Below are 25,002 nucleotides of genomic sequence, written 5' to 3' on the forward strand. Positions count from 1 at the left end.
CTTGTGCTCTTGGGTCTCTGTCATTGTCATAAGAACATGCCCCAGATAATCCACTGGTTCAAGGAAGAGAATAAAAGACTCCTGGAGCAGAGCCAACCCTAGCTAAGTACAGCCTAAATTAGCCACCCAACATCTTCCCCTTCCCCTGCTGATTTGCAGATACATGAGCAGTAAATGCCTACTGTTTTATATCACTAAGGTTTGTGATTATTTGTTACACAGTATTATTATAGCAATAAATCATGTCCCTGTAAAGGCAAAAAGGAAATTCTCCCTTTCAAAGAAGATTGGATATATGAGAAAAAGAAGGTACATCTTGCGTGAAGTTTAATACCTCCCCGGAACACGTCCCCTCCCCCTCACAGCCTTCCTTGAGGTTCCTCTCCTTCATTTCCATAACAATATACATTGCTAGGGCTCTAGCTACTTTCTGTCTGTACCTTGTCACCCCCACTCTCCTTGTGTCTTATCAATAGACATTACTCAAAATGGTGCTTCTCTTCATGAAGCCCTCTTATCTCCTGTAAGTATCATTTTCAGGGACTTGTATCACTCTCTGTGGAAAACTCCCACACTCTATCCCCAGGCCTGAAATTTTCCTTGGGTCATAACCACTGAGTTCTAGCTGCCCACAGACTGTGTCCAGTGGGCATTCCCCAAATAACTCTCACACAGGACTCCCAAAACCATGGCCAGCAACTTTTTCAAACTTACTCTGTTGTTTCTTCTTTCTTTTCTTGACCGTCTTCTGGGCCATCTGTACTCAAAAATCTCAGGCTTAAATAATTTCTCTCATCAAAGCACACTCCAGATTTAATAATGCCAAATACTCGCAGGTGAAATAGACATGGCTTGGATAAGCACTCAAAGAGAGTTATGTAGGCTTGTGGAGCTTCTAAGTTAAAGGGATACTATTTGGAATAATTTTGTAGAGCAAAGAGTGACTTTGGTAACATGACTTTGCCTTGAGTGTGTTCCCTAATTTTAGAATTTTTTAAAGATTTTCTTTCTTTCTTTCTTTGAGAGAGAGAGAGTGCATGCGCAAGAGAGCTCATGAGGAGGGGGAGGGGCAGAGTGAGAGGGATGAAGAGAAACTCAAGCAGAGTCCTTGCTGAGTACAGAGTCCCACTTCGAGCTTCATCTCACAGCCCTGAGATCATGACCTGAGCCGAAATCAAGAGTTGGATGCTTAGGGCGCCTGGGTGGCTCAGTTGGTTAAGCGACTGCCTTCGGCTCAGGTCATGATCCTGGAGTCCCGGGATCGAGTCCCACATCGGGCTCCCTGCTCGACAGGGAGTCTGCTTCTCCCTCTCACACTCCCCGTTTGTGTTCCCTCTCTCGCTGTGTCTTTCTCTGTCAAATAAATAAATAAAATCTTTAAAAAAAAAAAAAAAGAGTTGGATGCTTAACCGACTAAGCCACCCAGGCGACCCTCTAATTTCAGAATTTTGGTTATTTTTCTTGAATTGTGAGCCAGGCGGTGATGGACAGAAGGTGGAGCCTCAGCTATACAAAGATTGAGGGAATCAGTGAGGGTTTTGGTGGGGGAGAAAGCACATAGGAAAACTGCAGCCATTCCCACTTTGATTATCAAAAATAAAGGCTATCTCTTATACCGTGCCACCATTCAAAAATCAATGACTAATAAAAAATGCAAGCAGTATCAACTCAGACTGGCAAAACAAGGATTAAAATTTACCATGCAGAACAAAGCCCGTCAAATTTTTGCAATGAGATTTCCTTTCCTCTTTAAAAAGAGTATCACAAAAAAAAAAAAAAAAAAAAAAAAAATTAAAAAAAAAAAAAAGGGGGCGCCTGGGTGGCTCAGTTGGTTAAGCGACTGCCTTCGGCTCAGGTCATGATCCTGGAGTCCCGGGATCGAGTCCCGCATCGGGCTCCCTGCTCGGCGGGGAGTCTGCTTCTCCCTCTGACCCTCCTCCCTCTCATGTTCTCTGTCTCTCATTGTCTCTCTCACAAATAAATAAAATCTTAAGAAAAAAAAAATTTTAAAAAGAGTATCACACCACCAGTTTTCATACAGGCATTTAACGAAGGCCCTCTGAAGAGACCCTGGGTATTGGTCTTGTATTGTGTGCTTTATTTACTCATTTAATAAAATTCCAGGTTTCCTTCAAATCTGGCTGAATTTCTATCACATTGTACATTACTGAGAAATGTTCTATCATGGGTAGCAATGAAAATTCTGAGCACCGCCTCCAGGGAGAAGGCAGCTAGAACCTATCTGAGCCCCTTACCAAGTTGCCGAATTAAAATTGACTCAGAGAATATGTATTTGGTAAACTCTAGGAGTGAGTGACTATGTTTACAGAGTGTGGGGGGTGGTTTATTGACAGAACAAGTGGCTAAGTCTTCTTCCAGGCACCAAGGGTCAGCAGTACACACACATTTTCACATTTTCACCTTCCATTAACTGCAGAATCTGGGGTTTTATACGTTTATTTTTACTGCGTGGGGTATTTCAGCTCCTACGCTAGCCAAGTCTTTTGTGCAAACGGAAACTGGTTAAGCTTTCTTCCTGACTTTTTTCCCAACTAGTTTCCTCTAGCTCGTTACCCAAAAAAGTCTTTGAGTCTAGACCAAACTTTATTTATTTGAACATACCAATATTTAGCTGACTATAATGATGGGGAATGGCAGGAGATTTTCAGAAGTGTGTATGGGGTCGGGGGACTGCGCAGAGGGAAGATGACTTGACTGGAGTAGCACTGGGTTGAAAAATCATATTGGAACAGTTACTCTATACTCTACCCATAATAGAGCACCCTCCTTCACATCCCAATTGGGGTCAGACCTAAGGTTAATATTTTTAAGACAGTATTAAAACTGGACAGCACACCAATATCTTGTATTTTACATCATATATAATAAGGAATTTATATATGGGGATACACACACACATATATATGTATACCTATGTAATATTGGGGAAGGCAGAGCCATGGGAAGAGAAGAGATTCTAAGAAAGGAGAGTATCTGGAACTAAGGTACACAAGAGAGAGATGACACTGAGCACAGGGCTCCTGGGTATCTGAAGGAAGCTCCAGTGTCTTGGACACTTGAGAGGTGTGGGTGCAGAAGGAGGCATAACCCGTGTCGCCAAGTGCCTTGACTGTCCTGCTCAGGAACCGGCATTTGGTAGCGAAGGTAGTGGGAAGCTCTTTACATGGTGGAACAAAATGACTCAAGGGCTGTTTCTGTGTGCCTCTCAAAAGTGTGAAGAGAAAGGCTGGATGTATGTGCAATGCTAGAAACAAGCGGATCAGTCTGAGACATCTGGGGCAGGCATCTAGGTAAGAAAAGGTGAAGACATACACTTCAAATAGCTCCCTTTTATAAGAAATAATAAGTGTTGGGTGCCTGGGTGGCTCAGTCATTAAGCATCTGCCTTCCGCTCAGGTCATGATCTCAGGGTCCTGGGATTGAGCCCCGCATCGGGCTCCCTGCTCCGCGGGAAGCCTGCTTCTCCCTCTCCCCCCTGCTTGTGTTCCCTCTCTCGCTGTCTCTCTCTCTCTCTCTCAAATAAATAAATAAAATCTTTAAAAAAAAAAAGAAATAATAAGTGTTGGTGAGGATGTCATAAAAACCAAACCCTCGTGCACTGCTGGTGGGAATGCAAACTGGTGCAGCCCCTGTGGAAAATAGTGTGGAGGTTCCTCAGAAAGTTAAAAATGAAATTAGCATATGACCCAGGAATTCCACTCTGGGTGTTTACCCAAATAATATGAAAACACTAATAGGAAAAGATATATGCACCCCTTTGTTTACTGCATACTTACAATAACCAAGTTCTGGAAGCAACCTAAGTGTCCATCCACAGATGCACCGATAAAGAAGATGTGGCTTATGCATACAGTGGACTATTACTCAGCCATGAAAAGAACATCTTGCTATTTGTGACGACATGGGTGGGAATTATGCTACGTTATGGGAAATAAGTCCAACAGAGAAAGACAAATACCATACGATTTGACTTATATGTGAAATCTAAAAGACAAAACAAATAAACAAATGAAAAGCAGAAAGGGACCCATAAATACAGAGAACAAACTAGCATTTGCCAGGAAGGAGGGAGGTGGTCACAATGGGTGAGGGGGGAGTGGGAGGTACAGGGAGGAAAGGTGGGGAACAGGGAATCTAGTCAACGGTATTGTAAGAGAGCGTTATGGTGACAGATGGGAGCTACACTTGTGATGAGTTTAACATAGAGAGCTGCAGAATCACTTTGTTGTAAACCTAAAACTAAAGTCACATTGTGTACCAGCTATGGTTCAATTAAAAAAAAAAAAAAAAGAAGCTGACTGGTTGATTGTTTAAACAGAGGGAAAAATACAATGTGCCAATTCCAGTTGATTTTCTTTTCTTGTGATTTAAATATATTTAAGATTAAAAAAAAATAGCTTCCCTTTCTACCGGTACTTCAAGAAAAGTTTCCTTTGGAAAGCTATATTCAAAGTTGTCATGTGATTTTTCTGAATTGCCATTACATAGAAAAACACATGAAGCAAATGGGGGTCCTTTCCAACCTCTGACTTACATTAAAAATCTCCCTATATATCCGTCTGTATATACATGTGTGTGTATATACATTCAAATTGTGTATGTGTGTATGTGTGCACAGATGTCTATGTGTGTTTATGTGTATATACATATATGATCTTTAATCAGCTTTTGACCAGAAATTTTTAAATTATGTGATAAAAGTTAACATACCTATGAAATGAAGAAAAGTGCAGGTATCAGAAATGATGTAGAATGTGGCTACCTATATTTGGAAAATATAGCTTCATAAATAAGTTCAGTAATGTGAAAGAAAGTATCTTTCGCGGGGGGGAAGATGGTGGAGGAGTAGGGGACCCTATTTCAACTGGTCCCCGGAATTGAGCTGGATGTCTACCAGACCACTGTGAGCACCCACAAAACCAGCCTGAGATGTAAGAAGATCTGGATCTCTACAAACAGAATATTGCAGGCGGTGGGTTTTGAGGTACGAAGTGGGGAGCCGTGATTCTGCGGGCAGATATGGGAGGATAAATGGCGGCGGGAGGGAGCCTGGACGTGGGGATCCTGCACCGCCGGTGAGTGACAGCCTCGTGCGCTGTGGACAGGCACAGACTCACAGACCGGTAGCGTCGGGAAGGAACTTCAGGGCAGCCCCCGGGGTGGAAACCCGGAGCCGCGGGGCCGCGCGCACGCGAACTGGGAGCAGCTGGTGGTTTTAGAAGCACAAAGGGCAGAGATGTGCCCAGACCTGGAGGCAGGACTGGGAGCACTGTGGAGGGGCGCACAACCCAGGACACTGCAGTTTATAGCAGCTCGGACAGAAACAGAGACGGTGTGGCCCGGAGAGCTCACTGAAGAACGGACTGAGGTCTCTCTGCTCTGAGGCAGAGGGCTGGAAACCATCTCTTCTGCTCTGACTCGCGGAAGAGACGCGGAAAACCGCCAGGGAAAGCCGCCAGAGAACAAAAGCCCCAAAGACTGATTCCCACTGAGCCCATCCCCTGCCACAGGGGCGCAGGGCAACTCCACCCAAACAGGGTTGCCTGAGTAACTGCACAGCAGGCTCCTCCCGCAGAAGAAAGGCTGGGAAAACAAGAGGCCAGCAACACTAAGGTCCCAAGAAAACAGGTGCATCTTGCTTGGGTTCTGGTCAATAATTTGGACTCTATACATTCCCTCAAACACCCATCAACAGAATGACTAGGAGGAGGAGCCCCAAAACAGAAAAGACTCAGAGATTATGACTTATGCTGCAGATTTACAAATGGATGCAGATATAACCAAGATGTCAGAGATGGAATTCAGGCTAGCAATTGTGAAGACAATGGCTAGAATGGAGAAATCAATTAATGGCAACATAGAGTCTCTAAGGGCAGAAATGAAAGCTGAATTGGCAGAACTTAAAAATGCTATCAATGAGATCCAATCCAATCTAGATAATCTAACAGCTAGGGTAACTGAGGCAGAACGAATGATAAAAAGGGAAAAGAGGAGGCCAGGGAAAAACAGCTCAGAATCCATGAAAATAGAATCAGAGAAATAAGTGACACCATGAGCATTCCAATGTCAGAATAATTGGAATCCCAGAGGGAATGGAGAGAGAGAGAGGACTAGAAGATGTATTTGAGCAAATCGTAGCTGAGAACTTCCCTAATCTGGGGAATGAAACAAACATTTGAGTCCTAGAGGCAGAGAGGACCCCTCCTAAGATCAAGGAAAACAGGCCAACATCCCGGCACGTAATAATAAAACTTGCAAATCTTAGAACCAAGGAAACCATCTTAAGGGCAGTTAGGGGGAAGAGAGTCCTTACGTACAGAGGGAGGAACATCGGAATAACGTCAAACCTATCCACAGAGACCTGGCAAGCCAGAAAGGCCTGGCAAGGCATATTCAGGGTACTAAATGAGAAGAACATGCAGCCAAGAATACTTTATCCGGCAAGGCTTTCATTTAGAATGGATGGAGAGATGCAGAGCTTCCACAACCGGCAGAAACTGAAAGAATATGTGACCACTAAGCCGGCCCTGCAAGAAATATTAAGGGGGGTTCTATAAAAGGAGAAAGACCCCAAGAGTGATCTACAACAGAAATTTACAGGGACAATCTATAAAAACAATGTCTTCACAGGCAACATGATGACAATTAATTCATATCTTTCAATAATCACTCTCAACGTGAATGGCTTAAATGCTCCCATAAAACAGCACAGGGTTGCAGATTGGATAAAAAGACAGGACCCATCCATATGCTGCCTACAAGAGACTCATTTTGAACCTAAAGATACATCCAGACTGAAAGTGAAGGGATGGAGATCCATCTTCCATGCCAGCGGACCTCAAAAGAAAGCTGGGGTAGCAATTCTTATATCAGACAAATTAGATTTTAAACTGAAGTCTGTAATAAGAGACACAGAAGGACACTATATCATTCTTAAAGGGTCTATCCAACAAGAAGATCTAACAATTGTAAATATCTATACCCCCAACATGGGAGCAGCCATCTACATAAGCCAGCTGTTAACCAAAATAAAGAGTCATATTGATAACAATATGTTAATTGTAGGAGACCTCAATACTCCACTCTCAGCAATGGACAGATCATCTAAGCAGAAAATCAATAAGGAAACAAGAGCTTTGAAAGATATATTGGACCAGATGGACCTCATAGATATTTACAGAACATTCCATCCTAAAGCAACAGAATAGTCATTCTTCTCGAGTGCGCATGGAAATTTCTCCAGAATAGACCATATACTGGGTCACAAATCAGGTCTTAACTGATACCAAAAGATTGAGATTATTCCCTGCATATTCTCAGACCACAATGCTCTAAAACTGGAACTCAATCACAAGAAAAAATTTGGCAGAAATTCAAACACTTGGAAGCAAAAGACCACTCTGCTCAAGAATGTTTGGGTCAACCAGGAAATCAAAGAAGAACTTAAACAATTCATGGAAATCATGAGAATGAAAACACATCGGTCCAAAACCTATGGGATACTGCAAAGGCGGTCCTAAGGGGGAAATACATAGCCATCCAAGCCTCACTCAAAAAAATAGAAAAATCCCAAATTCACCAACTAACTCTACACCTTAAAGAACTAGAGAAAAAACAACAAATGACGCCTAAGCCACGCACTAGAAGAGAAATAATTAAAATTAGAGCAGAAATCAATGAATTAGAAACCAGAAACACAGTAGATCAGATCAACGAAACTAGAAGTTGGTTTTTTGAAAGAATTAATAAGATTGATAAACCACTGGCCAGACTTATCAAAAGAAGAGAGAAAGGACCCAAATTAATAAAATTATGAATGAAAGGGGAGAGATCACGACTAACACCAAGGAAATAGAAACAATTATTAGAAATTATTATCAACAACTATATGCCAATAAACTGAGCAATCTGGATGAAATGGAGGCCTTCCTGGAAACCTATAAGCTGCCAAGACTGAAACAGGAAGAAATTGACAACCTGAATAGGCCAATAACCAGTAACGAGATTGAAGCAGTGATCCAAAACCTCCCAAAAAACAAGAGTCCAGGGCCTGATGGATTCCCTGGGGAATTCTACCAAACATTCAAAGAAGAAATAGTACCTATTCTACTGAAGCTGTTTCAAAAAATAGAAACAGAAGGAAAACTTCCAAACTCATTCTATGAGGCCAGCATTACCTTAATCCCCAAACCAGGCAAAGACCCCATCAAAAAGGAGAATTTCAGACCGATATCCCTGATGAATATGGATTCCAAAATCCTCAACAAAATCCTAGCTAATAGGATCCAACAATACATTAAAAGGATCATCCACCACAACCAAGTGGGATTTATCCCCGGGATGCAAGGGTGGTTCAACATTCGCAAATCAATCAATGTGATAGAACACGTTAATAAGAGGAGGGAAAAGAACCATAGGTACTCTCAATTAATGCAGAAAAAGCATTTGACAAAATACAACATCCTTTCCTGATTAAAACTCTCCAGAGTATAGGCATAGAGGGAACATTCCTTAAGTTCATAAAATCCATCTATGAAAAACCCACAGCAAATATCATCCTCAATGGGGAAAAGCTGAGAGCCTTTCCCTTAAGACCAGGAACACGTCAAGGATGCCCACTCTCGCCACTGTTGTTCAACATAATACTAGAAGTCCTAGCAACAGCAATCAGACAACAAAAAGAAATAAAAGGTATTCAAATTGGCAAAGAAGAAGTCAAACTCTCTTTTTGCAGACAACATGATACTTTAGGTGGAAAACCCAAAAGACTCCACCCCCAAATTACTAGAACTCATCCAGCAATTCAGTAATGTGGCAGATACAAATCAATGCACAGAAATCAGTTGCTTTCTTATACACTAATAATGCAACCGCAGAAAGAGAAATTAGAGAAACGATTCCATTTACAATAGCACCAAAAACCATAAGATACCTCGGAATAAACCTAACCAAAGAGGTAAAGGATCTATACTCTAGGAACTACAAAACACTCATGAAAGAAATCAAAGAAGACATAAAAAGATGGAAAAATATTCCATGCTCATGGATTGGAAGAATAAACATTGTTAAAATGTCTATGCTACCCAGAGAAGTCTATACCTTCAATGCCATCCTGATCAAAATTCCAATGACATTTTTCAAAGTGCTGGAACAAACAATCCTAAAATTTGTATGGAATCAGAAAAGACCCCGAATTGCCAAGGAAATGTTGAAAAAGAAAAACAAAGCTGGGAGCATCACGTTGCCCGATTTCAAGCTGTATTACAAAGCTGTGATCACCAAGACAGCATGGTACTGGCACAAAAACAGACATATAGACCAATGGAACAGAATAGAGAACCCAGATATGGACCCTCAACTCTATGGTCAAATAATCTTTGACAAAGCAGGAAAAAACATGCAATGGAAAAAAGTCTCTTCAATAAATGGTGCTGGGAAAATTGGACAGCCACATGCATAAGAATGAAAGTCGACGATTCTCTAACACCATTCACAAAGATAAACTCAAAGTGGATGAAAGACCTCAATGTGAGACAGGAATCCATCAAAATCCTAGAGGAGAACATAGGCAGTAACCTCTTTGACATCGCCCACAGCAACTTCTTTCAAGATACATCTCCAAAAGCTAGTGAAACAAAAGCAAAAATGAACTTTTGGGACTTCATCAAGATAAAAAGCTTCTGCACAGCAAAGGAAACAACAAAACAAAGAGGCAACCCACAGAATGGGAGAAGATATTTGCAAATGACACTACAGATAAAGGGCTGGTATCCAAGATCTATAAAGAACTTCTCAAACTCAACACCCAAAAAACAAATAATCAAGTCAAAAAGTGGGCAGAAGGTAGGAAAAGACACTTCTCTGAAGAAGATATACAAATGGCTAACAGACACATGAAAAAATGTTCATCATCATTAGCCATCAGGGAAATCCAAATCAAAACCACATTGAGATACCACCTTACACCAGTTAGAATGGCAAAAATGGACACGGAAAGAAACAACAAATGTTGGAGAGGTTGTGGAGAAAGGGGAACCCTCTTACACTGTTGGTGGGAATGCAAGTTGGTACAGCCACTTTGGAAAACAGTGTGGAGGTGCCTCAAAAATTTAAAAATAGAGCTACCCTATGACCCAGCAATTGCACTACTGGGTATTTACCCCAAAGACACAGATGTAGTGAAAAGAAGGGCCATATGCACCCCAATGTTCATAGCAGGAATGCCCGCAATAGCCAAACTGTGGAAAGAGCCGAGATGCCCTTCAACAGATGAATGGATAAAGAAGATGTGGTCCATATATACAATGGAATATTACTCAGCCATCAGAAAGGATGAATACCCAACTTTTGCATCAACATGGATGGAACTGGAGGAGATTATGCCAAGTGAAATAAGTCAAGCAGAGAAAGTCAATTATCATATGATTTCACTTATTTGTGGAACATAAGGAATAACATGGAGGACATTAGGAGAAGGAAGGGAAAAATGGGGAGGGGGAATTGGAGGGAGAGATGAGCCATGAGAGACTATGGACTCTGAGGAACAAACAGGGTTTTAGAGGGGAGGGGGGAGGGAGGATTGGTCAGTCCGGTGATGGGTATTAAGGAGGGCACGTACTGCATGGAGCACTGGGTGTTATACGAAAACAATGGATCATAGATCACCACATCAAAAACCAATGATGGATTGTATGGTGACTAACATTACATAATAAAATTTAAAAAAAAAAGTATCTTTCCATTGATTTTTGGAGGGGCTATAAAAAGAACCAAAATTTTATAGGGTATTCCCATTAAATTAACTTTAAACCCATGAATGAGGGTAGTAGGCAAAAAAATATTTTATTCAACATTACTTTTATGATAATAGCATAGGCAATTTTATTATATGAAGTATTTTACAAAGATGAAAATTTCTATTTGATATATGCATTTACATTTTATATTTATATTTAATATATTCATATTTGTCTTTAATAAAATAATTTGTAAAGCCATCTTATATTTAAAATTCATACCAAAAAATAAATAAAAAATAAGCAGCTTAAAGAAATTCTCAAAATTTAGTTCTCTTAAATAATAACTGAGGACATAAAGGGGGTAACCTCTTAATAGAGTTATAGATGAGATTTGAGATCCAAGTCATTTTCTTTGTTCAAACTAGAAAAAGATACACAGTAGAAACTAGTTGCCAAGACATGGTCTGATAGATTCTGGTGTTTAGAGTACAACAGAAATCATAACTCAGTTTTGTAACATTTCTGTTAGATTACACTTACAATGTATAAGTGTAAGAAAAATAACACCAAAGGACCACAGCATTGTAAACTAAAGACCAGGCAGAGATTCCATTTTAGTCATTTTTTAAATCTTTCCTATTCTCTTTCATAAAAACCTGTCTCTAATTATCATTTTTCTAAGCCCCTTGATCAACATGTTAATTCAGGAAACAAAAAGGAAGCACCCTGAGCACACAGATGAGTGTTGGGCACATAGTCGGTGCTCCATATACATTTTTGATAGAAGGAGCAGATTCAAATGAGAATTCTACTCCCTGATTTTCATGTCACACTCCAGCTTTGTTAACTTACATGGACGACATGATTAGGACCCAATTCTCCAACTACTATATTCTGGTCCACCTTCATATGCCACCTGGCCATCAGCTCCCCCGGGGTGGCAGATGGAAAGACAGTCTCCATTCTGAGTTAGGCAGGTGATAGGACAGTCCACTAAAGTCAGCTCTGCTGTTGTACCTCCAGCATTTGAATTATCCCACCCACCCCACCCCACCTGAAACAGTGGGGCGCTATCATTTCTATGACATCCTATAGAGGGAGACACTTTCATAAGAAGCAGAGCATGAGTCAAAGATAAACAGTAGGAAAAGTCGAAATGAAAACCAAGAGAGGTTTCTCCATCTGAAGTCAGACCTGTAAATGCTGACTTTAATTTTTTTTTCTACATTCTGAATTAATGATGATTTGACCAACAGAACACAACCAGACAGGAACTTAGAACACCAGCTCTGCTAAACTTACACAGACACAGAGGAGCTGGCCTCCTCCGGAACAAAATTAGAAGAGCAATTAAAATGTTCATCTTCCCTAAAACGTCTTCTTTAACAAGCTGCCCTCATCCTGAGAAAACCCCACACAGATCACCACTCAGGAGATGTGATGGCTCTCCATCCCTCCTGCACATCAGAAGTCAGATAAGAAAGACGATTCCAGGGCACCTGGGTGGCTCAGTTGGTTGAGTGACTGCCTTCGGCTCAGGTCATGATCCTGGAGTCCTGGGATCGAGTCCTGCATCGGGCTCCCTGCTTGGCAGGGAGTCTGCTTCTCCCTCTGACCCTCCCCCCTCTCATGTGCTCTCTCATTCTCTCTCTCTCAAATAAATAAATAAAATCTTAAAAAAAAAAAAAAAGAAAAGAAAGACGATTCCAGAAGTCAGATAAGAAAGACGATTCCAGGGCACCTGGGTGGCTCAGTCAGTTAAACGTCTGCCTTCTGCTCGGGTCATGATCCCAGGGTCTTGGGATCGAGTCCCGCATCAGGCTCCCTGCTCAGCAGGGAGTCTGCTTCTCCCTCTGCCTGCCCTTCCCCCTGTTTGTGCGCGCTCTCTCTCATGCATGCACGCAAAAATTAAAAAAATCTTAAAAAAAAAAAAAAAAAAAAAGATGACCCCAGGACATCACTCTGGACAAGCCCAATCACACTCTCAGGAAAAGCAGTATTTAAAAAAACTTCTATGGGTGCCGTGATGGGCAAAGGAAGTACGAACAACTATGTCTCTAGAAAACCACTGTAAGTGTGGAAGTCAGTCACCTAAATGGGTGACACATTAGTTCACGCCTTTATTCACTGATCCAGTCATTCAGCAAACATTTATTTGCATCTACCATGTATAGTAGCAATGTGAGAAGATGCAAAGAAGTAAGAATATTAACAATCCCCCCTCCCCCACAACCCAGCTTAATGAACATTCGGTAGAGTACCAAGGCTAGCTTGATGAGTGTGCAACCTGTGCAGCTGCATGGGGCCCTGAGCTTAGAAGAGCCTCATGCTTGGTTTTATATTCTGCCATCCCCACCTTGAAATTCTTGATAATTTTTGAACAAGGGTATTATCATTTTTATTTTGTACTGGGCTCTCGACCAGCCAGGCCTGGGATATCGAAGCTCAAATATGGCTGAACCCAGTGGGACACACTGTCCGCCTTTCTGCTTCTCCCTGTCTACCAACAGCATCATTAACACAAGTGAGGGAATCTTAGTTGATAATGGGGGTTTCAATGCCTCATCCCTGTGCTAAAATTCACCAGCTATTTCTTTCCTTCTTATCACCTGCTCCTCTCTTCCCAAGCTTGCCACCATCTTTTACACCCTCCAAAAGGTTGCTGTCTTATAGTAAAGGCCAAGACAGGGTAGCAAAGGTGTCAAGGAGTATTTGGGAAGGGTTCTCATACTCAAGTTCAGGAAATGCTTCCTGGGCAAGCTGAGGGGCTGACAGCCTAATTTTAAGATGGGTTCATACGCAAAAATTCCCTATATCCTAGGTCGAAAGCTAGAAGTGGTCTAGAGAAGACAAGATAATAGCCATATTCCTTCAAAGGAGGAAACAAGCAGCACATACCTCTCGAGCTTCTGGAAGGAGACTGAGCAAGAGTTAGCCACAGAGGGGGAAGGACATAGGAGCAAGACACCAGAGACAGAGGGAGCAGTGTGAGAAAACGCAAGATCAGAATACTAAGGTTCATGTCCATTATCAAACACGGAGTCCCGGGGCTGGCTTTAAGGGGTCACCCGGGGCCCCACACTTGAGAAGGGCCTCATACTTGGTTTAATGTTCTCCTGTCACTGTCTTGAAATTTTTGATAATCTCTGAACAAAGGGGCCCCGTATTTCCATTTTGCACTGGGTTCTGCAAAGGATGTAGCCAGTCCTACTCAGCACTATGCCGAATGGCTTGCCCACGGGCTCTCATTTAATCCATGCAAATCCATAATGTATCATTTTAGTGTGATTTTTCGAAAGCAGGGTGCATGAGGAGGATGAGCAGGAGACAGAACAAGAAAGTTGAAATAAACTGGACCACCGCAGTCCCTGAACGATTATGGACTCTTTCCCTTCGGGACAAAGAAAACATGAAGAAGTGACATGATGATCAGGGTTGTAGTTTAGAACGTTTATTATTGTAACAGCATATAAGGTCATTTGGAGAGGCGCAAACAGAAAGCCATCAAGAAGACATTTGAGGTTCATACTTCAAATGTGGGGTAACAGGATTAATAACGAAAATCAATGTTTAACAAGCACTTACTCTGTGCCAGACACTGCACCTGGATTATACCATCCAATCCCTATCAAAATCCTTGAAGGGAGATATTTTTATTATCCCCATGCCTTTGATGAGAAAGAAGAGGCAAGGGGACAAGGGACTTTCAGTAACTTGTCCATGGTCACACAGCCAATGAGCAGCAAAGGTTATTATTAATTTAGCTCCAGATCTAGTGATGTAAGTACCAATAAAAATCCTAACAAAGATGTCTTTTTAACTTAAAAAAAGTTCTGACATACATTTGAAAAAAATTTAAAATATAGTATTAAAGAATGCCATTTTAAACAAGATTCAAAAGGGGGGCGTTTCAGCAACTTTGGGAGCCCATTATGAAGCAATGCCTCTTAAAACCTTTGTTCCTGGCTCAAAAACAGAAACACAGGTCAATACAACAGATTGGAAAATCCAGAAGTAGAAGAAAGTGTTTTTAAAAATGTAACACATGATAACATGAGCTTTCTATAATAAAAAGTGGTAAGAAGAATTACTTAATAAATCAAACTGGAAGAACTATATAATTTGGGGAACTGTCCAGGTTAGAGTCATAGTTTACACTGTATACAAAAATAACCTCCACCTGGATTAAGGAGTTAAATACAAAAAAGAAATTGAATGACAGAAAAACCAGCAGAAGATGGAATAGAATATTTATCAGATTTGTGAAAGACAGTAACTTTAGCTTTGAAGCAGTGGAATAAACCAAGAAGGAAAAGACTGACAGATTTGAACACATAAAAAATTTAAAACTTCTGTACAATGAAAAAAACAGCAAGACTAAAATAAAAAGGACATTATACCGAAGACAATATTTGCATTTTATCTGACAAAAAGGGCCTTAAAACTCAAACTATATATACCCTCATTCAAATTCATATGGAAAACATCAGACCTCAAAATATAAATATGGAAAATATGGGGAAAAAAACAATGAATACACAGAGAAGCAGAATCAGTAAAGAAAAAAAAAATACATTGTTCAGCCCACCAACAATTAATACAATAAAAGGTAAAGCAAACTTAAGATACGATGTTTCATCTTCTCTGAATAGCATTTCCCTCCACCCTGGCAACACCCAGTGTTGCCCCAGTTAGCTGGAAGCTTATGAACTCATTCCTCACTGGCGGCACTGTAAATGGTTACAACCTTCTTAAAAATCAGTATCACAACACACCGCCAGAGTCAGGCTGACAACCAGTGATTTTCATCATCAGCAATGACATACTGAGCACTCTGTCTTCTGATATAATAAAAGCAAGAGGCAGTGTGAGCATGGACACATTCATCCATTACCATTCACAATGGCAAAACACTGTAAGCAACCTGAATGCCCCAAACGATGGGAATGGTTTTATAAACTGTGACACAGGGTGTTACCCAGGGTCAGACCCTTTAAGCTTTTCTTCTCAGAAGTTTTTAGTCCAGAGGGATGGAGAAAGAGACAGGAAGTCACGTGAGGAGAAACGATGCTAAACGAAAATCATAAAATGATTTCCTTCAAGGTTGTCAGAGCCTGGACGTGTTTATTGACTGAGGGAAGCAATATCTGACAGAAAAAGAAAGAATGCAAATCTAAGAAAGAGGGAGAGTGAGGAGGGAGGGGTGGGGGTAGAAGAGAAGGGAAGCAGAGGGGTAGAGAGATTGCCCATTGGATGAAGTCCCGGATGGGAGACCCAAAGGTAAACATGGAACAGTTTGCTGTGGAAATAGGAACTCCTTCCTCTGGAGTAAAGAGGAAGAAAGACGAGCAGAAACGCATTTGAAGTGAAGAAAAGGATCGATTTGATTCCTTGAGAATTTCTTACTCAGGTGAGCCTTTCCGGGTCTGGCAGAATCCAGTAGCCCGGACACCAGAGAGGCTGAAATTCTAGCCCATGTTGCAACAGCATTTCTTAGGTCAGCGTTCACTATGGCACTTCCCAGCTCAGAATGGAAAAATGAGCAAAAGTGCCACCAGGGGGCAGGTTTGGTTCTGGCAAACGGACTTAAAGATGTTTTGCAAAAAAAAAAAAAAAAAAAAAATTTTTCCTTTCAGCTCAGGGTCCACTCTTTGTTTTGCAACAATAAATACTGCATCGAGTCCAGGGCAATTTCCCTAATGGTTGTGTTGTGGGTATGAATTTTGCTCCATAAACTCAGGTGTGCATGAAATGTCACAGTACTTTATATCCTTTGAATAAAATTAAATCCAACCTCAAGCCAGGGTCCTACCAGGCCAGATTGAAAGTCAATTTCTGCCATTATTACAGCTCCCACAGTCCCCCCGGGGTCCCGCAGAGGTTCAGTGCTAGCGTTTAGGTGACTGGTCCAGTATATGAAATGCTTACAATCTGAACCAACATGATCCCTTGATCCGTGGAGGCTGTGCCATGTCCTTACGTGTTAGAAATGAGCAGACATTCCCACATCTGGAACACACACACACACACACACACCTACCTCCTTAGGATGTTCACGGAAGGGAGCGGGGAGTCATCCCTATCTGGGGAACTCTTACCCTAGCACCCCTCCTTCAGCCGTTTGCTCTCCTGGGCCTGCCTCTCTGCTTCCTCTCTAGGTCTCTTCACTAGCCAGTGGAGGCTTTCAGAGAACCTAGGAAGACAGATGTCCTCAGGGCTCCACAAATCTCAAGACAGGCGTGGAGCTCAGAGGCCCCGTCTAGTTCTCAGGATGTGGAATGGAGAAGACACAAGAACGGAATTTACCCATCTATCCTAAGTGTGATGCCACATTTGCCTCAGGATTACCATCCTGAAAACCCTCTTGTTTACAAGTCTGACAGCATGTGACCATGAGATTTCTTCTTCTGGTAGAGGACACAGAACTTGGGCATCCCTCTTAGTTCATGGCGGGCTGAGGACTGACCATCACACTAGCGGCCGTGAAAGAACAAAGAACAAGAAGGGACATGGCCTTACTCCAAGGAGCTTCCAGTGACACGCACTGAAACAGGTAGTTAAGGCCTGATGAATGCAGGTAAGAGTTGCAGACTAAAAGCCAGAAGGCCAGATCCCACTGACAGATGTACATTGCAGATTTTTTTAAACATTTGCCAACATGCAAAACATCCAAAGCAAAGGACAGTTCATGTAAGGATCTGTGTATCTATCATCTCTCGAACAGTAAGACGTGGGACAGAGCTCTGCGTTCCTGCCGGGCAGTCATCCTTAGAAGCGGAGTAAAGTCTCCTCCCTTTAGCTGAGGCCGTGGCTCTCTGCTCTGTCACACCATTCCCGGTCGTATTATGGCCAGTCTACCTCCCTAACTTAGGCTACTTGTCTAGCTTCTATGGGTGCTTGAGTTTGTCACCTCTGACCCAGGACATGAAATAAAATTATACTCAGGACACAGTAATGTGTTCTGGACTGATTAAGACTAAGCTTCTGCCTCTCCTCAATGTGCACCCTGATGTATTCAGAAATACAGAATTATTTCAGACGGCCTTAGGATTTGAGCAGAGACTAAAGAAACTGGCATATTTCAGCTAGCGACTTGGTTCGTATGCAATTGCTAGAGACAAGGCCAGTGCTCCTCCTGGTATACAAAGGAATATACCCGTGCTTCCGTGCTGAACAGGAAACCCGAGGTACAAAAAGATGTTTGTTGAAATGCAGCTTTAACTTCTTTGTTTGGCTTCAGTTTCCATCACTGCTATCAAGACTGCCCAGTGGATTGGCCAGACCCAAGGAGCAAGTGTGCACGGGTATGAGCAGGCGCAAGAAGCCCCACACACACCCATTCCTCTTTCAGAACCTGTCTCGTCCTGACCTCAAGCCCATGAGCTCAGCCTCAGCCTGTAGAGACACCCAGCTTCATCTTGCTCAACTTTAATTTTCAACAGATAGGCCAAGCTCTGAGCTTCTTCCACGGTAAATGAGAAGGGTCCATGAGAAGAAGAGTAAATGAGAAGAAACAAGGCAGGGGGTGGGGCTCGTAAACTTCGGAGAGAAAACTAAAAAGAAAGAAAAAATAATTTTTTAATAAGGACATCTGTACTTGTCTGGCTTTCCTGGGGAGTTTAAGTCATTAGCTTTGAAAATTCCTCTGTATGCATCTGAAAATAATGCTTAAAGCCCCAAAGACCAAAAAAGCAATAAAAGTAAATAAATTAATAAAAACAATCTAAAAAATGTGTTCTGTGTGTTGAACGATGTTATTGAACACAAAGGAGAGCTCACTGGGAACTCGCCCATTGCGCATGCATATCCAATAAGAATGTTGTTAGGATCTTTTGTTAATTGAAACTGTATAAATACGGTGGAGTCTAGCTATCTAGAAAGACTATGACTTAAACTAGGGAAGAACAATGAGCCTAAACCCATGAAACATTCAGATTATCCCATGTCCTTTAGGAGAAGGGACACCTTAGCTTCCCCAGCTGATTTCTTTCTCTTCTTTTTTTAAGTTTTATCTATTTATTTGAGAGAAAGAGAGAGCGCGCGCGCAGGAACAAAGGGAAGAGGGAGAGGGAGAAGCAGGCTTCCCGCTGAGCAGGGAGCCTGATGCAGGACTCGAACCCAGGATGCCGGGATCATGATCTGAGCCGAAGGCAAACTGCTTAACCCACTGAGCCACCCAGGCGCCCCTCCCCCAGCTGATTTCTGAAGAAGGTCATGCTTACACGGGATGCACCCAAGTGGCTCCTTGACCCTGAGCTACAGAATGACACAAGCAAGAACAAACTGACTACAGCTAGTAGGATATCTGACAAATTGTAGATAAAACAGCTCTACCTAAAAGGATACTTAAAAGGACAGCATTTCATCTCAGTCTTAATGGTTTGGGGAAAGAATATACAGTATCTACAAGACCTAGGAAATTCATTAGTTAAGTGTTTTCAAAATCTACATCCCAGCCACTATCAGAACAAGAGTCTCTCAAGTCACATTCAGAAATACTTCATGTAAAGGGCATGTCTATATTAGATTCTCCTTAAATATAAATTTTAAAGAAAGCACAGTTTTAAAATGAGTTCCATCCATGAGGAAACAAGATTTTTGACAAATATATTATAAATGCTGTATCACATTGTTAAAAGAGAGACTCATTCTTAAAAATTAAAAACAAAACAAAACACTGTTGCATCATTAAAGAAAGGGCTGTTTTTAGTTCGTAATCCAAAAATGAGTGATTGGTTATACCAATGTCACAGATGGTGATGGAAAGAAAATTAGAATCAGAATTCTCAAAAATATACAGACGCTCTCAAAATGTGTATGAACTCTTATGCACATACATGAACACATGCGCAGGAAATAAATGGAGCAGAGCAGGGGGGGCACTGAAGCCCCACCCGCACCCCCAGGAAGTAGCCTTTTGGGTATCTTTCCCGAGAGCCTTCCAAGGAAGCCCATCACCCCACCCAGTTATGCAGTCTCATCTTCAAATGCTGTTAATCAGAAACCTGCCAGGGAGAATGGTAAATTCCCTCTAAAGATATCTGGAATAGCATTCAAGCTATATCACCAAATAAGCAATAAAACAATGCACCCATCAAGTAGGTTCTAAAAGATTTATTTTTCTTCTACTGTTGAGGAGAAAGGAGTCTGTAATAAATGACTAACATTAGTCACAAATCTGCAGGTCAGCAAACAACCACAACCAAAAAAGACTAAAAATGACCACGCATGAGTACAAAAAGACAACTTGTTAATTACTTTTAAGAATGTAAACTCGGTTGGCGTGATGCAGAATTATTTATGAAATGTTGACCGAAGAGGAAATCTGCATCAGAACACTGAGTAATGATGAGACAAAGCAAACCAATGTAATTTTCAAGTACATACTCTGGGTCTTAGGCTTCCCGGTTTATCTCTGCAGAATCTCCCTCATGCCCTCACCCTCCATTTCTAATCACTGGTGTGAGGCTTCTGAAGAAACACATGGACAGAAACTTATTTGGGGCAGTCTCTTTAGAGAGGAAAACATAACTCTACCACGATGCTGGAAACTCCCGGGCAGCCCTGGAAATCCTGTTGAAGATCTCAACATAGACCACCAGCGGTATTGCTTCTGAATCTAAAATCAGTGCAGATAGTGTGGGTGTTTTCATAAGCAGAAAGAAGGAGAGTGAAGGCAAGACAAATTATATGCTACATCTGGGAACAAGTCATGAGAGAAAACAGTTTGTGAACTCATTGATTGAAATATGGTATAATCATGATCTCTAAGCAAGACAGTCCCCTGGGGTGTAAGAAGAAGAGATTAGAACATCTCTAAATAATTCAAAATTTAAAATTCATGCTTAAAAGTGATTATGTGCATTTTTAAATATACATATTATATTTAAAAGTAATACATGTAGGTAATTTCAAAACAATAAACACATATTGGGGTGAATGCTCAATTTATTTTTTTATTTTTTTTTAACCGTTAGCAGATTGTGGGCAGTATCTAGATAGCCATTGCGTAGGTAAGCACTCAAGGAACCAATGGTTTCATGAGGTCAATTACTCTATACTTCAGTTTATTATTATTATCATTGCTGTTATTACTGTTTTCATGAAGGCAATATATGTTAATTGTAGAAAATGAAGACACTACAGAAGGATACTAAAGAAAGGAAACATCACCTATAACTCTATCTCTAAAATATTTTGGTGCCTGTTGCCTGCCCCTTATCTAACCATATGAGCAATAGTTTGTATGTATGTAAGTATCCGTGCACATATAAACACATGATTTTTCAGAATTGGTATTATACTATAGTGGCTGTTTGTATAACTCATTTTTTTCAATTAATATTAAATTATGAATATGTTATTTTGGAACAGAATTTTAATTGTCTATGCACTAGAAATTTGCATACAAATTATGTACTAAAATTTAACCAATTCCCTATAGTTGAATACTTAGATTCTTTTCAATGTCTTGCTGTTCTAATACTTGACGATTGGACATGGAGGCCCTTGGATGCCAAGCAGAATGGACTCGATTTTATTCTGTGGACCAGCCACCCTCCAGGGAATGGTACTACACCCCTAGGGAATATTTTGGAACTCTGGGCAGATGTTCTGGTTTTCAGGATGTGCGAGGATTGCTACTGGCGTTTAGTGGGGACCAGAGATGTCACCTGCCCTGCAATGTGTAGAGCAGTCCTGAGCAATTAAGCCTTGTCCCCTGTCTTGCCCAACTTTCAAATGTCTTACTGGAAATGTATAAGGTGAGAAGCCTGATTTACCATATCCAGGCCCAAATTCCAAAACATGTGTGTTTTACATACACATGCAAAATATTCTGTACCCATTTTTAACAAACACTAAGTTTTCTACTACCGTGTAAATCAAAGAGGAAAAAAAAAGTTTCCTTCAAAGCTTTACCGAGAGTTGTGCGCCATTTTTGAAAATGATATGGCTAATACCACTCTGCGCCTGTTATTTGCAACAGCAACATCACCTCCTTACAAAAGTCTGCGTCTATAGGTGGCTTATGCTCCCTGTGATTCTAAGAGCATGTGTGAGAATCTTACCCCTCACTTCCTCCTGTCTTCCAGTGCTGTCATGCCCACGCATGTTGTAGAGAAATACATATCTGTATGACAAAGATCGGTTCTCCTTCATGTTATACGCAAGGACTTGTATTGCCTTTTACAAAGTTAGGTGGAGGTAGGTCACATTTCTTATTGGTCTCATTTGAGAGTAAAGGAACATCAACAATATGTTTTATAAACAGTGGTCATTGGGTATAGGGGGTTGAAAACTGCTACTAGAAAAAGCAGGAAGCTTCCCCAGGAGAGCAACGTGAGGAAGCCGAGCTGGCGGTAGGGAAATTCTGAGAGCGAAGAAAACAAATGGGACAATAGAGATGACACGAGGCAAAGAGACCAGAAAAGAGGCAAATGCAATCTAGGCAGGGAAGGAACACAGACCTAGAATATCGCGATGCCTGCGAGCATCAGAAGGAAGAGCATTTTACGGAGGCCATTTTAAAAAGAGAAGTGACTGGAACTCAGTGATCGAATGTAGTGTCACAGGGTGACTACAGAGGGGCTGTGTTCGCAAAAGTAGTCTCACACACGTGCACACACAGGCACACACTTACATTCTCTGAAACTCTGCGTTCATTACCAAGTAATCCCTCTCCCCTCCGGCTGCCAAAGGGAAGACTTACCACGCCACTGATCCTGCCATCTGACAGCCCAACCTGACGCTAGCCTGAACTGGAGGGGCAAAGCTTTATTTGGTTTATTTATTTGTTTGTGATTCTCCATCCAAGATAAACCCTGAAAGAAATTTTAAGTTTGTTTCAAGTACATTCCGTATTATAAATCATATACTTGCATTCCCATACTACAGTAAGCAGAAAACCACAAGGCTCAGCTATATATATATATGTCTCCACACACCTTCCTTCCTTGTCAAATCAATGCACACACACCCACACAAAGAGAGACAATAAAAAGGAAACTAAGAATCTGTGAACCGATGATTATGTGTCAGCAGCATACATGCTTACTAATCAGAAGCGACCCTAACAATTAAAATAGTATGACATTAGACGGGGCAAGAAAACCATGGTTCTAAATGGCAACGAAACATTCCAAAATGAAGGAATAGAAAGAGAATCATGGATATTAACCATAAGATAATCAGTGCTGGAAAATACTGGGGATAGAAGAGAATGTCCCGATTCATAATCAATTTCCAGTTAAGATTAAAATTGTATTATCTGCTTAATTATCCACTTTTAGGATGTATATCTTTCCTCAATTTCAAACTTTTTTGAGAATGGATAATATAACTATTTCTTTAAATAAAGGAAGAGTGAGTCAAGAAGATGCCCAGATACAATGGGACTATTTAGTTTTCCTGATCCATGTCCACGCAACAGTACTGAGTCAGTAAAACATGAATAACACATTCTTGATTGCTTTTCTTAACAATGGAAAAGTGAGAAGAATGGCAACCAGATCTTTCTCAATCTGAGCAATTATTCCCCCACGTCACCAAAAAAAAAAAGAAAAGAAAGGAAGAAGGAAAGAAAATGTCAGTTGTATTCCATCAAAGTACACAATGTCCCTAGGAGCCTCACTATTAAATTTTCACATTGTCCTTTTTTTTTTTTCTTTTATGGGTTACTTACCATCTGAAATGCATTCTTTAGCACTGTTCTATTTGCTTTGTGTGACAAAAATGCAAGACAAAGCCCAAGGATTCTGTTAACGGCCTGAAATGTGTAACGAAGGGTTTTTCTAGGCAAAGGAATGGATACCAACATCCCTCTCTCTGCCCCTCTGCTGCGGGATCTCAGGTTTGACAAGGGGTAGAATAGATATATACTGGGTATATATTATGCCACAGTTTAGGAGGCTTAATGAGACATGAAGAAACAGAAAATGACTTGAAGCTAAGAGGAGATGCTGCAGGTGAGATTATAACTGGTTATGGCTTAAAGGTCACGGTCTTCTCTCTTCCTCTTAATTAGCCACAAATTCCAAGCCCCTTGTCATGAAAGACAAAGACCCCGTGACTGCCCCTTTGCACCCATGTGATCTTTTTTTTTTTAAAGATTTATTTATTTATTTATTTATTTATTTATTTATTTATTTGACAGAGAAAGACACAGTGAGAGAGGGAACACGAGCAGGGGGAGTGGGAGAGGGAGAAGCAGGCTTCCCACAGAGCAGGGAGCCCGATGCGAGGCTTGATCCCAGGACCCTGGGATCATGATCTGAGCCGAAGGCAGACACTTAACGACTGAGCCACCCAGGCGCCCCTGCACCCATGTGATCTTTGAATCACACCTTCTTCTCTTAAGTCTCTAGGTCATCATGCTGTGATTCCTCCTGGAATCTACTTCTCTACAACTGTCCCCTAACTGGCTTCTCCTGATTGTTCAAGACTTAGCTGTAATGTGTCACACAGGGAGGTAGATAACCTTTCTCTCTGTAATCAGTGCAAACAAGGTTCATCTCCATCAGGGCCCTTACTAGTTACCTTGTGATCCCCCCCTTACTCATGTGTCTCCCGACTTATGAGCTTCTTAAGGGCAGGGGCCAAGTCTTGTTGATGTCCGTATCTCCAGTGCACAGCACAGTGAGTCCTCAGTGAAGGTTTGTTGTTTGCCTGACTGGGAAGTAGAGTACGGCTATTGCCTATAAAATCTATTAATGGTATCACCGATTTTCCCACAGAAGATAGGGAGAGGTTTGCAAGTCAGAGCTTGTACTAACCAGGGCCATGGAGGTAGCTGAGCTTGAGAGGGAAGACGCTAGGGGTAGAGCATGACCCAACTCTGATGGTTCTGACTCATTGTGAATTCCCACTCTCCATGTCATGGCCACACAAACCCCAGGGCAAACTCCCGCTGGGTTGCTTCAATATCCATGATGTCCACGCAGCAGGGGCATGGGAGCAAATGGTGTTGGCTCATGAGACTTCACAGTTCTTGGAAATCTGGTTTAGAGGCAGGGATTTAGCCGGCAGGACCATGCTAGGAGAGGTGCAGGGAAGACACAAGGAGTCCCTAGAGCCTGGGGCTTCTCCTCACTTGGGACTGTTAGCCCTCACCAGCCGTGTGTGAAGAGACTTTCAAGCCCATTTGGTTCTATGATCAGTTGAAACCCACTGCTGGCATCTCTTTTCTTGTTTTTATCTGCCCCTGGGCAGAAGATGCTTTTGTTGGTGGAAAGCACAGAAGGGC

At 41.6% G+C, this 25,002-nt stretch overlaps 1 protein-coding gene across 1 annotated transcript in view; it reads right to left on the bottom strand.

Annotated features, from left to right (window-relative positions):
* GADL1 (glutamate decarboxylase like 1) overlaps positions 1–25,002 on the bottom strand; it is a 163,243-nt gene that overhangs the window by 35,165 nt on the left and 103,076 nt on the right. The gene's annotated exons all lie outside the window — the stretch shown is intronic.

Source organism: Mirounga angustirostris, unplaced genomic scaffold (assembly GCF_029215605.1).
Source record: "Mirounga angustirostris isolate CCGP_5_RB_7025 unplaced genomic scaffold, mMirAng1.0.hap1 SCAF_1, whole genome shotgun sequence".
Lineage (NCBI taxonomy): Eukaryota > Metazoa > Chordata > Mammalia > Carnivora > Phocidae > Mirounga > Mirounga angustirostris.